General features: G+C 40.5%; 1 protein-coding gene across 1 annotated transcript in view; it reads right to left on the reverse strand.

Annotated features, from left to right (window-relative positions):
* Window positions 1-12,793, reverse strand: part of AK9 (adenylate kinase 9) — a 171,428-nt gene that overhangs the window by 91,280 nt on the left and 67,355 nt on the right. The window lies entirely within an intron of this gene.

A 12,793-nucleotide genomic window follows, 5' to 3' on the forward strand; every position in this document is an offset into this window, starting at 1 on the left:
TCTCAATTTCTACTTCCCAAAATGTAGATCATAAAATTTATAGCATTGTTACAAGGATTCAATGAGATATGAACGTAAACACATAACTTGGAAAATGCTTGGCCTACAGGAAGGCTGTTCCTGGTTGTTGGTCTTATGTGCCTCTGAGTGGATTCTAACTCATAGGGATCATATGGGACAGAGCAGAACTGCCCTATAGGGTTTCCATGGCTGTGGAGCTCTGGTAGCACAGTGGCTAAGCACTCGGCTGCTAATCGAAAGGTTGGCAGTTCAGATCCACCTGCCGCTCCTTGGAAACCCTATGGTGCAGTTCCACTCTGTCCTTTACGGTCACTATGAGTGAGAATCAACTCTATAGCAACAGATTTGATTTTTTTTAAAAATCTTTAGGGAAAGAGACTGCCACATCTTTCTCCTACGGAAAGGCCGGTGGGTTTGAACCATCAACTTTTGTTTAGCAGTCTGATACTTGACCATTAAGCCACCAGGGCTCCTGCTCCAGGTTAGCTGCCATTATCTATATTGTCATTTTTTATGTTAAAAAGAAACTTAAGTCTGCCTGAGGCCTAGGCTGCTCTAGGAGGATGTGGTTTCATTCATGTCACGACCTCAAGTATTTAAGAGGCCAGGTCTCACTAGGCCAAGGGAGTGCTTCTGAGGTTCCCAGCCCTTGCTATGCCCCAGGGGTGGTCTCTGGGGGAGGTGGGGTGGCTGAATGGAATAGGGTCTGGCCTGAGGTGAGCACAAGGGACACTACCTGGGTCTGCCAGCCCTTCCCCCTGCCTGTTTGGACCTTAGAGCCCAAGTATCAATTTTCATGATTCTCTCGCCCACTGGGTGTTGGTGGGGGGTGGTGCTGGGTAGGGATAGGCAGCCAGCCACTGGGCCCAAACCTCTGCCTCCACCAGTGGTCTTCTGGCTTGATAAGTGAGTAGTTGAATGAAATTGAGATTCACAGGCCAGGGCTGGACTCTGAACTCGGCCATGAACGCTGTTGACCTTGGGAAGAGTTGCTGAATTTATTTCTCAAACTAAAATAACAGTAATATTTTACGTCGCAGATGTTCTGAGAAACAAATGAAATCAAGCATGTGAAAACATTTTGAAAATTATAAGGTATTTCACCTATTAACTCTTACTATTATCATTCATTTCAAACACAGGGAAATACAGGCTTAAAAGCCCTGGGTGATGCAAACAGTTAATGTGCTCAGCTGTTAATTGAAAATTGGAGGTTTGAGTCCATCCAGAGGCACATAGGAAGAAAGGTCTGTTGGTCTACTTCTGGAAAAAAAAAATCAGCCATTGAAAACCCTGTGGAGCACAGTTCTATTCTGACACATGTGAGGTCACCATGAGTAGAAGTTGATTCAAAGGCAAATGGTAGTAATAGCATCAAAACAGACTGCAAAACTTCTAACTAAACACTAAGTAGTGGGGGTGGGTGGAAGAGAAGAAATCAATATAACTTAATGACAGAAAAACAAAAGGGCAAGCAGGAAGTACTAGAAAGTAACAGAACTATCAAATAAGATAAAAACTGAGCATATACCAAGAACCTAATCAATGTGTTCCCCCACATGTCTGTCAGTTTGTTGTACTGTGGGGGCTTCCACGTTGCTGTGATGCTGGAAGCTATGCCACTGGTATTCAAATACCAGTAGGGTCACCCACGAAGGACAGGTTTCAGCTGAGCTTCCAAACTCAGACAGATTAGGAAGAAGGACCCGGCAGTCTACTTCTGAAAAGAATTAGCCAGTGAAAACCTTATGAATAGCAGTGGAACACTGTCTGATACAGTGCTGGAAGATGAACACATCAGGTTGGGAGGCAATCCAAAGATGACTGGGGAAGAGCTACCTCCTCAGAGTAAAGTCTACCTTAATGACATGGATGCAGTAAAGCTTTCAGGACCTTCATTTGCTGATGTGAAATGACTCAAAATGAGAATAAACAGCTGCAAACATCCATTAACAATAGGAACGTGAAATGTGTGAAGTATGAATCTAGGAAAATTGGAAATCATCAAGAATGGAATGCATAAACATTGATATCCTAGGCATTAGTGAGCTGAAATGGACTGGGATTGGCCATTTTGAATTGGACAATCATATGGCCTACTATGCTAGGAATGACAGCTTGAAGAGGAATGGTATTGCATTCATCGTCAAAAAGAACATTTCAAGATCTATCGTGAAGTGCAACGCTGTCAATGATGGGGTAACATCCGTATGCCTACAAGGAAGACCAGTTAATACAACTACTATTCAAATTTATCCACCAACCACTAAGGCCAAAGATGAAGAAATAGCAAGATTTTTATCAGCTGCTGCAGTCTGAAATTGATCAAACATGCAATCAGGGTGCATTGATAATTATTAGTGATTGGAATGCGAAAGCTGGAAACAAAGAAGGACTGGTAGTTGGAGATATGGCCTTGGTGATAGAAAGGATGCTGGAGATCTCATGACAGAATTTTGGAAGACCAACAACTTTTGCATTGCAAATGCCTTTTTTTACCAACATAAATGGGGACTATACAAGTGGACCTCGACAGATGGAATACACAGGAATGAAGCAGACTACATCTGTGGAAAGAAACGATAGAAAAGTTCAGTATCATCAGTCAGAACAAGACCAGGGACTAACTGTAGAACAGAGCATCAATCGCTCATATGCAAGTTCAAGTTGAAAAAACAAGTTCAAGTTGAAGCTGAAGAAAATTAGAACAAGTTCACAAGAGCCAATGTACAACCTTGAGTATATCCCACCTGAATTTGGAGACCATCCCAAGAATAAATATGACACGTTGAACACTAATGACCAAGGACCAGATGAGTTGTGGAATGACATCAAGAACATCACAGGCGAAGAAAGCAAGAGGTCATTAAAAAGACAGGAGAGAAAGAAAAGGCCAAAATGGATGTCAGAAAACACTCTGAAAGTTGCTCTTGAACGTGGAGTAGCTAAAATTAACAGGAGAGATGATGAAGAGCTGAACAGAAGATTTCTTAAGGTGGTTCAAGAAGACAAAGTATTATAATGACATGTGCAAAGACCTGGAGACAGAAAACTAACAGGGAAGAACACACTCAGCATTTCTCAAACTGAAACAACAAGAAAAAAATTCAAGCCTCAAGTTGCAATATTAAAGAATTCTACAGGGAAAATATTAAAAGACTCAGGAAGCATCAAAAGAACATGGAGGTAGGCGGGGCCAAGGTGGCTGACTAGGTAGAAGCTACCTTGGATCTCTCTTGCAACAAAGACTCGGAAAAACAAGTGAATTGATCACATACATGACAATCTATGAACACTGACCATCAAACACAGATCTAAAGAGTTGACCTGAGTGACAGAGACTGAGAACGAACAACCACGGGGGAGCAACGACTGTTTGAGGAGCCAGGAGCCAGAGTTCCAGTCAGGAAACCTTGGCGCTGGGCTTTGGACTGGGCACAGGGGAGCTGAGCACGGCATCCTGAGACAGCGCAAACACAGGATGCAGCCCTAGCCCCCAGAAGTGACCTTGGGGGAAGCCCAGCCAGTGCACGCAGGCAGTGCAGTGACATGGCTGACAGGAGGAGAACTCACCGGGAGGCAGCGACTGGTTTTGGAGCCTGGAGTGCAGTGTCCCAGCCGGGGAACCTTGGCGCTGGGCTTTGGACTGGGAGTGGAGGAACTGACCATGGCTTCTGAGACAGCACAAGCACAGGACGCAGGCCTGACCCTCGGGGCAATCTCTACCCAGCCAGCGCACACAGTCAACACGCACCTCGGAAATCTCAGATTAAACAGTCATCCCAAGCAAGATAAGTAACTTTGTCTATATTCCGGGGTGCTACTCTCTCCTATCTATCTGAGCCCTCCCCTCCCCTTCCCAGGCGGCTTCATTAACATTGGAATTTCCTGAGCCAGAGAGTGAAGTGCGCTGTGGTTTTTCTTTCTTTCTTTCTTTTTTTTGGTCTTTTCCTAACCCATTCTCCTGACCTGAGAGAAGCAACCACAAAAAACCCAGGGACCAAAAATCCTTCCCTAATTGGACTAAAAACACAAAACCAGCTCCAGCCAAAAATATGTGATCCACAGTCTTGGGCTTTCATCCCTACTGGGAACAAGGTGGCTATTATAATGCAAAGGCAATTCTGATAGGGATCTGACTGTAATTGTTTTAGCTGATTACTGGAAAGACAAGTTTCCCAGGTCTGATATCTCTGCGTATTCAATAGAGCCCTCACTGACCCACAACAGGGAACTGAGGGCTGAAGCTCCCCCCAGACCACCTAGCCTCCTGCCTTAGGGGTCTAAGGAGGGTGACACCTACCAATCTGTAGAGGTACTTGCATTGGGGGCCTAAGGTACAGCTGCAGAGCCCACCCACCAAGGTGCTTTAGGAATAGAGACACACTTACCTCACTGGCACTTGGGGGAAGCCTGTCAGCATTCTGCTCCCCGCCGCCCGGAGTGTGAAACCCTGCTGCTACTAGAATCTGGTGCATACAACTATCACCACTACTTCTCTATGTGCATAGGTGAAAGTCTGCACCCCACACTTGATGACCCAAAATCAGATTCTACTCAAGAATAGTGAATGGACTGTTAGGCTTATATTATCTGGTAACAGCCCAAACCAGCTGGTAATAGGACATAAATGATTCAAGGGCTACAACAATGAAGACAGCACAATCTAGTAGCCCATCTATGTATATTGAAAGAAAACAAAACAAGATAAGACTCAGTGAGCAAATATAGAATAAATCACTACAATATCTTAGAGATGGTTCAGAGACAGCAGTCAATATCAAACCACATAAAGAAGCAGACCATGATTGCTTCTACAACTGCCCAAACTAAAGAATCAAAATCTTTCCCAAATGAAGATACAATCCTGGAATTGCCAGATGCAGAATATAAAAAACTAATTTACAGAATGCTTCAAGACATCAGGGATGACCTCAGAAATGAAATAAGGCAATCTACAGAAAAAGCCAAGGAACACACTGATAAAGCAGTTGAAGAACTCAAAAAGATGACTCAAGAACACAGTGGAAAAATAAATAAGCTGCAAGAATCCATAGAGAGACAGCATTCAGAAATCCAAAAGATTAACAGTAAAATTACAGAATTAGACAACTCAGTAGGAAGTCAGAGGAGCAGACTCGATCAATTGGAATGCAGGGTGGGGGATCTGGAGGACAAGGGAATTGACACCAATATAGCTGAAAAAAATCAGATAAAAGAATTTAAAAAAATGAAGAAACCCCAAGAATCATGTGGGACTCTATCAAGAAGAATAACTTGCATGTGATTGGAGTCCCAGAACAGGGAGGGATAACACAAAATACAGAGAGAATAGTTGAAGATCTGTTGGCAGAAAACTTCCCTGACATCATGAAAGATGAAAGGATATCTATCCAAGATGCTCACTGAACCCCATTTAAGATTGATCCAAAAAGAAAATCACCAAGACATATTATCATCAAACTTGCCAGAACCAAAGATAAAGAGAAAATTTTAAAAGCAGCCAGGGATAAAAGAAAGGTCTCCTACAAAGGAGAATCAATAAGAATAAGTTCAGACTACTCAGCAGAAACCATGCAGTCAAGAAGGCAATGGGATGACATATATAGAGAACTGAAGGAGAAAAACTGCCAGCCAAGGATCATATATCCAGCAAAGCTCTCTCTCAAATATGAAGGCAAAATTAAAACATTTACAGATAAACACAAGCTTAGGGAATTTGCAAAAACCAAACCAAAGCTACAAGAAATACTAAAGGAAATTGTTTAGTCAGAAAACCAATAATATCAGATACCAGCACAACACAAGGTCACAGACCAGAACATCCTGATATCAACTCAAATAGGGAAATCACAAAAAACAAATTAAGATTAATTTTAAAAAGAAAAAAAAGCTCAAAACACAGAATCATTAAAGTCAATATGTAAAAGATCACAATAATCAAAAAGAGGGACTAAATACAGGTGGCATAGAACTGCCATATGGAGAGGGAAACAAGGCAATATAGGACAATACGAGTTAGGTTTTTACTTAGAAAAATAGGGGTAAATATTAAGGTAACCACAAAGAGGTATAACGCCATAACTTAAAATAAAAACCAAGAAAAACATAACGACTCAGCAAACATAAAGGCAAATACGATGAAAATGAGGAACACACAATTTACAAAGAAAAACGTCTCAGCACAAAAAAGTGGAAAAATGAAATTGTCAACAACACACATAAAAAGGCATCAAAATGACAGCACTAAACACATACTTATCTGTAATTATGCTGAATGTAAATGGACTAAATGCACCAATAAAGTGACAGAGTCTCAGACTGGATAAAGAAACATGATCCGTCTATATGCTGCCTACAAGAGACACACCTTAGACTTAGAGACACAAACTAAAACTCAAAAGATGGAAAAAAAATATCAAGCAAACAACAAGCAAAAAAGAGCAGGAGTAGCAATATTAATTTCTGACAAAATAGACTTTAAACTTAAATCCACCACAAAGGATAAAGAAGGACACTACATAATGATTAATGGGACAACTGACCAGGAAGATATAACCATATTAAATATTTATGCACCCAATGACAGGTCTGCAAATTACATAAAACAAACTTTAACAGAACTGAAAAGTGAGATAGACACCTCCACAATTATAGTAGGAGACTTCAACACACCACTTTTGGAGAAGGACAGGACTTCCAGTAAGAAGCTCAATAGAGACACGGAAGACCTAATTGCTACAATCAACCAACTTGACCTCATTGACTTATACAGAACACTGCACCCAACTGCTGCAAAGTATACTTTTTTTTCTAGCACACATGGAACATTCTCTAGAATAGACCACATATTAGGTCATAAAACAAACCTTTGCAGAATCCAAAACATCGAAATATTACAAAGCATCTTCTCAGACCACAAGGCCATAAAAGTGGAAATCAATAACAGAAAAATTAGGGAAAAGAAATCAAATACTTGGAAAATGAACAATACCCTGCTGAAAAAAGACTGGGTTACAGAAGACATTAAGGAGGGAATAAAGAAATTCATAGAAAGCAAAGAGAATGAAAACACTTCCTATCAAAACCTCTGGGACACAGCAAAAGCAGTGCTCAGAGGTCAATTTATATCCATAAATGCACACATACAAAAAGAAGAAAGAGCCAAAATCAGAGAACTGTCCCTACAACTTGAACAAATAGAAAGTGAGCAACAAAAGAATCCATCAGGCTCCAGAAGAAAACAAATAATAAAAATTAGAGCTGAACTAAATGAATTAGAGAACAGAAAAACATTTGAAAGAATTAACAAAGCCAAAAGCTGGTTCTTTGAAAAAATTAACAAAATTGATAAACCATTGGCCAGACTGACTAAAGAAATACAGGAAAGGAAACAAATAACCCGAGTAAGAAACGAGAAGGACCACATCACAACAGACCCAACTGAAATTAAAAGAATCATATCAGATTATTACAAAAAATTGTACTCTAACAAATTTGCAAACCTAGAAGAAATGGATGAATTCCTAGAAAAACACTACCTACCTAAACTAACACAATCAGAAGCAGAACAACTAAATAGACCCATAACAAAAAAAGAGATTGAAACGGTAATCAAAAAACTCCCAACAAGAAAAAAGACCTGGCCCAGACGGCTTCACTGCAGAGTTCTACCAAACTTTCAGAGAAGAGTTAACACCACTACTACTAAAGGTATTTCAAAGCATAGAAAATGACAGAATACTACCTAACTCATTCTATGAAGCCACCATATCCCTGATACCAAAATCAGGTAAAGACATCAAAAAAAAAGAAAATTACAGACCTATATCCCTCATGAACATAGATGCAAAAATCCCTAACAAAATTCTAGGCCATAGAATTCAACAACATATCAAAAAAATAATCCACCACGACCAAGTAGGATTTATACCAGGTATGCAAGACTGGTTTAATATTAGATAAACCATTAATGTAATCCACCATATAAATAAAACAAAAGACAAAAACCACATGATCTTATCAATTGATGCAGAAAAGGCATTTGACGAAGTCCAACACCCATTTATGATAAAAACTTTCAGCAAAATTGGAATTGAAGGAAAATTCCTCAACATAATAAAGGGCATCTATACAAAGCCAACAGCCAACATCACTCTAAATGGAGAGAGCCTGAAAGCATTTCCCTTGAGAACGGGAACCAGACAAGGATGCCCTTTATCACTGCTCTTATTCAACATTGTGCTAGAGGTCCTAGCCAGAGCAATTAGGCTAGACAAAGAAATAAAGGGCATCCGGATTGGCAAGGAGGAAATAAAATTATCTCTATTTGCAGATGACATGATCTTATACACAGAAAACCCTAAGGAATCCTCCAGAAAACTACTGAAACTAATAGAAGAGTTTGGCAGAGTCTCAGGTTATAAGATAAACATACAAAAATCACTTGGATTCCTCTACATCAACAAAAAGAACACCGAAGAGGAAATCACCAAATCAATACCATTCACAGTAGTCCCCAAGAAGATAAAATACTTAGGAATAAATCTTACCAAAGATGTAAAAGACCTATACAAAGAAAACTACAAAGTACTACTGCAAGAAACTACAAAGGACCTACTTAAGTGGAAAAACATACCTTGCTCATGGATAGGAAGACTTAACATAGTAAAAATGTCTATTCTACCAAAAGCCATCTATACATACAATGCACTTCCGATCCAAATTCCAATGACATTTTTCAATGTGATGGAGAAACGAATCACCAACTTCACATGGAAGGGAAAGAAGCCCAGGATAAGTAAAGCATTACTGAAAAAGAAGAAGAAAGTGGGAGGCCTCACTCTACCTGATTTTAGAACATATTATACAGCCACAGTGGTCAAAACAGCCTGGTACTGGTACAACAACAGACACATAGACCAGTGGAACAGAATTGAGAACCCAGATATACATCCATCCACATATGAGCAGCTGATATTTGACAAAGGACCAGTGTCAGTTAATTGGGGAAAAGATAGTCTTTTTAACAAATGGTGCTGGCATAACTGGATATCCATTTGCAAAAAAATGAAAGAGGACCCATACCTCACACCATGCACAAAAACTAACTCCAAGTGGATCAAAGACCTAAACATAAAGACTAAAACGATAAAGATCATGGAAGAAAAAATAGGGACAACGTTAAGAGCCCTAATACAAGGCATAAACAGAATACAAAATATTACCAAAAATGATGAAGAGGAACCAGATAACTGGGAGCTCCTAAAAATCAAACACCTATGCTCATCTAAAGACTTCACCAAAAGAGTAAAAAGACTACCTACAGACTGGGAAAGAATTTTCAGTTATGACATCTCCGACCAGCACCTGATCTGTAAAATCTATATGATTCTGTTAAAACTCAACCACAAAAAGACAAACAACCCAGTCAAGAAGTGGGCAAAGGATATGAACACGCACTTCACTAAAGAAGATATTCAGGCAGCTAACAGATACATGAGAAAATGCTCTCGATCATTAGCCATTAGAGAAATGCAAATTCAAACTACGATGAGATTCCATCTCACTCCCACAAGGCTGGCATTAATCCAAAAAACACAAAATAATAAATGTTGGAGAGGCTGCGGAGAGATTGGAACTCTTAAACACTGCTGGTGGGAATGTAAAATGGTACAACCACTTAGGAAATCTATCTGGCGATTTCTTAAAAAGTTAGAAATAGAACTACCATACAACCCAGAAATCCCACTCCTCGGAATATACCCTAGAGAAATAAGAGCCTTCACACAAACAGATATATGCACACCCATGTTTATTGCAGCTCTGTTTACAATAGCAAAAAGCTGGAAGCAACCAAGGTGTCCATCAACAGATGAATGGTTAAATAAATTGTGGTACATTCACACAATGGAACACTACGCATCGATAAAGAACAGTGACGAAATCTGTGAAACATTTCATAACATGGAGGAACCTGGAAGGCATTACGCTGAGTGAAATTAGTCAGAGGCAAAAGGACAAATATTGTATAAGACCACTATTATAAGATCTTGAGAAATAGTATAAGCTGAGAAGAACACATACTTTTGTGGTCATGAGATCGGAAGGGAGGGAGGGTGGGAGAGGTTTATTTACTGATTAGTTAGTAGATAAGAACTACTTTAGGTGAAGGTAAGGACAATACTCAATACACGGAAGGTCAGCTCACCTGGACTGGACCAAAAGCAAAGAAGCTTCCAGGATAAACTGAATGCTTCAAAGGTCAGTGGAGCAAGGGCGGGGGTTTGGGGACTATGGCTTAAGGGGACTTCTAAGTCAATTGGCAAAATAATTCTATTATGAAAACATTCTGCATCCCACTTTGAAATGTGGCGCCTGGGGTCTTATATGCTAACAAGCGGCCATCTAAGATGCATCAATTGGTCTCAACCCACCTGGATCAAAGGAGAATGAAGAACACCAAGGTTACATGATAACTGTGAGCCCAAGAGATAGAAAGGGCCACATGAACCAGAGACTTACATCATTCTGAGACCAGAAGAACTAGATGGTGCCTGGCCACAACCGATGACTGCCCTGACAGGGAGCACAACAGAGAACCCCTGAGGGAGCAGGAGATCAGTGGGATGCAGACCCGAAATTCTCATAAAAAGACCAGACTTAATGGTCTGACTAAGACTAGAGGAATCCCGGCGGTCATGGTCCCCAAACCTTCTGTTGGCCCAGGACAGGAACCATTCCCGAAGACAACTCATCAGACATGGAAGGGACTGGACAATGGGTTGGAGAAAGAGATGCTGACGAAGAGTGAGCTACTTGTATCAGGTGGACACTTGAGACTGTGTTGGCATCTCCTGTCTGGAGGGGAGATAGGAGGGTAGAGAGGGTTAGAAACTGGCAAAATTGTCACGAAAGGAGAGACTGGAAGGAGGGAGCGGGCTGACTCATTAGGGGGAGAGTAAGTGGGAGTATGGAGTAAGGTGTATATAAGCTTATATGTGACAGACTGACTTGATTTGTAAACTTTCACTTAAAGCACAATAAAAATTATTAAAAAAAAAAAAAGAACATGGAGGGAATACACAGTCACTGTACTAAAAAAAGAATTGGTCAACAATCAACCATTTCAGGAGGTAGTATATGATCTGGAACTGCAGGAAGAGGTCCAAACTGCAGTGAAGGCACTGGCGAAAAATAAGGCTCCAAGAATTGATGGAATACCAATCGTGACGTTTCAACAAATGGATGCACCACTGGAGGTGCTCACTCATCTATGCTAAGAAATTTGGAAAACAGCTACCTGGCCAACTGACTAGAAGAGATCCATATTTATGACAATTCCCAAGAAAGGTGATCCAAGTGAATGCGAAAATATCACACGCAAGTAAAGTTTTGCTTAAATCATTCAAAAGCAGCTGCCTTAGTACATCAACAGGGAACTGCCAGAAATTCAAGCTGGATTCAGAAGAAGACATGGAACAAGGAATATCATTGTTGTTGTCAGATGGATCCTGGCTGAACGCAGAGAGTACCAGAAACATGCTTTACTGACAATGCAAGGCATTTGACTGTGTGGATCATAACAAATTATGGATAACATTTCAAAGAATGGGAACCCCAGTCCACTTAATTGTGCTTATGAGGAACCTCTACATAGATCAAGAGGCAGTCGTTGGAACAGAAGGGGATACTGTGTGGTTTAAATTCAGGAAAAGTGTGTGTCAGGGTTGTATTTTTTCACCATACTTATTCAATCTATATGCTGAGCAAATAATCCAAGAAGCTGGGCTGTACAAAGTAGAGCAGGGCATCAAGATTGGAGCAAGACTCATTAACAACCTGTGGTATGCAGACTGCACAACCTTGCTGGCTGAAAGTGAAGAGGACCTGAAGCACTTCCTGAGGAAGATCAAAGAACATAGCCTTCAGTATGGGTTATACCACAACATAAAGAAAACAAAAATCCTCACACTTGGATCAATTAGCAAAATGATGATAAATGGAGAAAAGACTGAAGTTGACAAGGATTTCATTTTACTTGGATCCACAATCAATGCCCATGGAAGCAGCAGTCAAGAAATGAAGACATATTGCATTGGGCAAATCTGCTGCAAAAGATCTCCTAAAATTGCTAAAAAGCAAAGATGTCACCTTGAAGACTAAGGTGTGCCTGACCCAAGCCATGGTATTTTCAATCACGTCCTATGCATGTGAAAGCTGGACAATGAATAAGGAAGGCCACAGAAGAAGAGTTCATGCCTTTCAATTATGGTGTTGTTGAAGAATATTGAATATACCATGGACTGTCAAAAGAACAAACAAATCTGTCTTGGAAGAAATACAGCCAGAATGCTCCTTAGAAGCAAGGATGGCGAGACTTTATTTCACATACTTTGGGCATGTTACCAGGAGGGATCAGTCCCTGGAGAAGGGCATAATGCTTGGTAAAGTAGAGAAGAGAGTCAGGGAAAAAGAGGAATACCCTCAATGAGATGGACTGACACAGTAGCTGCAACAATGGGCTCAAGCATAACAAAGACTGTGAGGATGGCCCAGGACCAGGCGATGTTTTTTTTCCTATTGTACGTGGGGTTGCTCTGAGTTGGAACCAACTTGACAGCACCTAACAACAACAATAATGAATGTGTTAAAATGCCTCTTTAAATAGTGTCTCACACTTGCAAACTCCCAGAGGGACTGAATTACTGGGCAATTGTTAAATGAAAGTCTAATTCCCTGTATAAATGTTCACTAAAAACACAATGAAATA

The sequence above is a fragment of the Loxodonta africana genome, chromosome 1 (assembly GCF_030014295.1).
Source record: "Loxodonta africana isolate mLoxAfr1 chromosome 1, mLoxAfr1.hap2, whole genome shotgun sequence".
Classification (NCBI taxonomy): Eukaryota; Metazoa; Chordata; class Mammalia; order Proboscidea; family Elephantidae; genus Loxodonta; species Loxodonta africana.